Source organism: Brachyhypopomus gauderio, unplaced genomic scaffold (assembly GCF_052324685.1).
Source record: "Brachyhypopomus gauderio isolate BG-103 unplaced genomic scaffold, BGAUD_0.2 sc140, whole genome shotgun sequence".
Classification (NCBI taxonomy): domain Eukaryota; kingdom Metazoa; phylum Chordata; class Actinopteri; order Gymnotiformes; family Hypopomidae; genus Brachyhypopomus; species Brachyhypopomus gauderio.
The window spans coordinates 252,501-257,500 of record NW_027506961.1 but is presented as its reverse complement, the minus strand read 5'-3'; the positions used below and the strand labels follow the sequence as shown (position 1 = coordinate 257,500).

At 42.1% G+C, this 5,000-nt stretch overlaps 1 protein-coding gene and 1 long non-coding RNA gene across 18 annotated transcripts in view; one reads left to right on the top strand and one right to left on the bottom strand.

The window, feature by feature from the left end:
* fnbp1b (formin binding protein 1b) overlaps positions 1-5,000 on the top strand; it is a 71,106-nt gene that overhangs the window by 10,861 nt on the left and 55,245 nt on the right. The window lies entirely within an intron of this gene.
* The window catches only part of LOC143500320 (uncharacterized), an 834-nt gene continuing 195 nt past the window's right edge, over positions 4,362-5,000 (bottom strand). Inside the window, exons 1-2 of the long non-coding RNA XR_013126746.1 lie at positions 4,527-5,000; positions 4,362-4,429 (exon numbers count right to left, since the gene is read on the bottom strand). The exon at positions 4,527-5,000 is cut by the window's right edge and continues 195 nt beyond it. This is a non-coding gene — a long non-coding RNA (uncharacterized LOC143500320). The remainder of the gene's footprint in view (positions 4,430-4,526) is intronic.

The following is a 5,000-nucleotide window of genomic DNA, read 5'->3' as shown; positions in this document are numbered from 1 at the left end:
ATAGGGATGATCTGGTGTTTATAGTGTTCGGTAGCTAATATCTGGTGTTTTATTACAGTTTCAGTGGCTAAGATCTGGTGTTTATTATAGTGTTCAGTAGATTAGATCTGGTGTTTATTATAGTGTTCTGTAGATTAGATATGGTGCTTATTATAGTGTTCAGTAGGTTTTATAGTGTGCACCAGGTACATTCAGGTACTGAATGTAATGTTTGGCTAGAAGTGTGTTGTGGTGTTAGCGTTGGCGCTCTTGTGTGTTCGGTGCTCCAGCTGGTCTGTGTGGGTCAGTCATGGAGGAATTACACCCACCTTGAATGTTCACCACTGAAAAGTTTGTTTTTCCTCTGGGACCAGACTGTCCAGAAAAAGCTTATACTGTACTCATCGAAATCAGTTCATGAACGTGTGTGTGTGTGTGTGTGTTTCTGCTGATGGGGGCATTAACAGCTAGACCCAGTTCTCTCTCACACAGTCCATACAGCGATCCAGACATGAACGCAGTCTGTGTGTGTGTGTGTGTGTGTGTGTGTGTGTGTGTGTGTGTGTGTGTGTGTGTGTGTGTTTGTGTGTGTGTGTGTGTGTGTGTGGTAATGACCATTGACTTTAATCTCCTCCAATTTGTGTATGTGTGTTACAAGTTTGACATCACAGGTAAAATGGATTACAGTCATTTCTGTCTGAATACCCACCTTACTTTATGCCCAAATAAGAAGCAGCCGGTCTGACTCACGCACACACACACACACATATAAACACACACACACACATGCACATAAACACACTCACCACTCACACACATATAAACACACATATATACACACACTCACCACTCACACACACACACAACCCTTTTCACATGAAGAACAATCTCACACACACTCCTACATGCTCTTGTACCCTCCCACACAGGCACACACCCAGATCCCCTTTAGTGGTTTCCTGTGGATTGTACTGGTCTGACTGGTAGAACATTCGTGTCGTAGAATACGTGTAGCTCCTGGAGCTTAGGAACAGCCTGACCATCGGACCACTTTCATGCTAGGCTGTCTAAGGTTATGTGTTGGCAAAGGAAAAGTCTCTTTCTCTCTCTCTCTCTCTCTCTCTCTCTCTCTCTTTCTCTCTCTCTCTCTGTGTTACATATTTAGTTCAGGGGGAATGAGTTTGATATAAATGTTTGATATAAATAGCTCTGGTATTTGGCCTGTTTGAGGGTTTGCTGGTTTTGCATAGCTGACCTTTCTGAGGTCATTATCAGTTCTGCATGTCGAGAAGGCAGAGTGTGACACACACACACACACGCACACATTTTGTTCCTCGGTCTTGCTCTGTTGTTGAGTGGCAACAGGGTTATGTTGTTGCATGGCAACAGGAGTGATGTTGAATAAGTTTGGATGTTAAACCTGCTTGCTTGTCTGATGCTCACCCAAGAAAACAGGACACTGAACGTGTGTGTGTGTGTGTGTGTGTGTGTGAAGATTATATATGTATTGCTGCACCCTTGTGTGTGCAAGCACTAAGATGGAACATGAGAAATGAGAGATGTAGTCTTTAGAGATGCAGTGTGGATGGTGTTGTCTTGGTGACACTCACAGGGTACCAGACTCTGGGAGTCTTGATCCACTTCACTGCTGCTCTGCCGTTTTGTAAACAACTGCCAGAGTTTCGATCAGTGTAGCATCGATCTGCTGCTGGGTCTGTCTCTCACATATACACGATAATGAATAGCTCCACTGTCAGAGTGTCACTCTCACTGATCACTTCCTGTCCCTCCTGTTTTGATTGGCTGTTTCCTTGTAGGGGGTGGACATAAGCCTGTGATTGGCTGATAATCATGACAGTTGTTGCTGGACAGCCTATGGGGTTGTGCTCATCTGGACGAAGCAGAATTGTCTTTACATCTTTACACAGAGGACATGGAGTAGTGTTGTAGGTTTACATCTTTACACAGAGGACATGGAGTAGTGTTGTAGGTTTACATCTTTACACAGAGGACATGGAGTAGTGTTGTAGGTTTACATCTTTACACAGAGGACATGGAGTAGTGTTGTAGGTTTACATCTTTACACAGAGGACATGGAGTAGTGTTGTAGGTTTACATCTTTACACAGAGGACATGGAGTAGTGTTGTAGGTTTACATCTTTACACAGAGGACATGGAGTAGTGTTGTAGGTTTCACTTCTTCTATTATATTCTGAAGTGGGGGGTGGGGTTACTGCTCACACCACCCAACCTAACACATTACATGAGTAGTGTGAGCAAACTACGTCCCCTAAAACTACGTCCGCCAAAACTACACCTGTAGATCTCTGAGACATTACTACAGAACTCAGAACATCCAAATAACATCCAATCAGCCCAACTCTAACGATGCCGTGGTACTCATCCTTAGCCAGCGTCACTTCCTTATCTCAGAAGCCCAGTTTTACTTTAACTATTGCCCCTCACTAAGGGTTGTGATGTTTCCATAGAAACCCAGTCAGCACTGGTACCCAATAGGTTAACAGCACCATAAGGTCAGTATCAAAACCACACCAGAGGGGTGTGAAAAGGCAGGTGGTGTTGCCATAGTAACCAGACCGCATGGTTTGTGGCGATGCAAATCGTGGTCAGTCCTACCTGCAATGCCTTCACACCCAGTGGCCACGCCTTCACACCCAGTGGCCACGCCTTCACACCCAGTGGCCACGCCTTCACATGTCTGCGGAACTCCAGAGGGTGTGAGTAAATCACATTTTGGATTGCCCTTTTGATTTGTGATGTAGCTTTGAATGAACACTGACTGAACATTCATTGACGTCCTTTTAACAAAAATATTTGGAATAACAAACACTGAAGTTTTTGGGATTTGGTTGCTTGGCTAACTGGTGGAACAGCCTAGAGAGAATTTATTAATAAAACAGGAAATAGTACACACACACACACACACACACACGCACACATACGCACACATACACACACACAAACACACACACACACACACAGACATACACACGCACACACATACACACACACATACGCACACACACACACACACACATACGCACACATACACACACACCCACACGCACACAAACACACACAGACACACACACACATACGCACACACATACGCACACATACACACAAACACACACACACACACACACAGACACACGCACACATACGCACACACACATACGCACACACATACGCACACATACACACACACAAACACACACACACACACACATACATACACGCATACACACACATACACACACAGACACACGCGTACACATACACACACACATATGCACACACACACGCAAACACACACACACACATATGGTACACACACACTCACACATATATGGTACACACGCACGCACACACACACACACATACGCACACACATACGCACACATACACACACACACACAAACACACACACACATACACACACTGACACACGCACACACATACACACACACACACATACGCACACATACACACACACAAACACACACACACACATAAATACACGCATACGCACACAGACACACGCGCACACATACACACACACACACACATACACACACACAGACACACGCGCACACATACACACACACACATATGCACACACACACACACACACACACGCAAACACACACACACACACGCACACACACACATGCACGCACACATATGGTACACACTAGGGTTGCAACGGTATGAGATTTTCACGGTATGATAACCGTCTCAGAAAATACCGCGGTATCACGGTTATCACGGTATCACAGTTAGTTTGTATATTATTAAAAGATACACTGACCCTTAAAGAAATTACAACAAGTTTTTTTTTGTTCAATTAACTATTTATTGTAGAAACTATTGTATACAAAATGTCTCCTTTAAAAAAATAAGCTGTAAACATGTTTATATAAATACTGCAAAATTAGAGAAACCTAAATCATGGATTTCATTACAATTATTTAAGTTTAAATTATTTAATATCTGACAAACTCAGCCTGGGTCAGTGTCTGATCAACAACTGTTGTAAACGTCCGTTGTACTGCCAAGTTGGAATATAACCAGATACTGCAGAAAGAGAGGATTTATTTCTGATATCATCACAATAGAGATTTCTATTTTAAGTCTTTCACACCGAGTCTGGTTTTAACATATGAAAAACAGGCACGTTAGAATTTGAAAATGAACGCATGTCAATTAATGGCGTCTTTCACATCCAGTGAAAGCAAGGACCTTAAAACGCTAGAATTATACTTTCACTAGTGACCGTAGCGCGCGACTCCGCACAGTTCTTTTGAATTACATTAACAAATACGAGTATCACTCCCTCCAGGAAATACACAACACATTGATTCTTCTGTTACTGATGGATTTATTTTCCCCTTTGGGATGGCACTTCACACTGCAATCCACCGTCGAACTGTTCAAATATATAGTGAACATAACAATCACGTATTCAAACATACAAACAAAAATGAACGTAAAATGCGCATACATAAACAATGCTATTAACATACCTCGCTGGCTGCACATGACCGTGAGGGAATGAGTTAACTTGCAACTCGAATTAAACAGGCGACGTACTTTAGTTATCAGTTGTAACTTTAGCTATCCTTTAGCTTAGCAAATGTCTGAACGTCTGACTTGCGCACCTTCTTCATAATAAAAAAAAACAAAGAAGCACCAGTAAAAAGGGTCCGTGTAGAACACAAATCGTAGTATGTTCGTTCTCATATAATGCAACCCAAATTAGTACAGTCAAAATTACTTAAATGAAGAAATAAATATTTAACAAAGGTATCAAAACAAATGACAATATTTATGGCAGTTAAAACGAGCCTCTTGTAATTCCAGGACTAAACGTGAAGAGAAACGTGGAGAGAACGTGAAGACGTTAAGATTGGGCGTTTTGAAAATAAACAACCATTAAATAATGTGATGAAAAAGCGAATTATTTCGAGTATATGTATAAATATGTAACTTTATTAAGT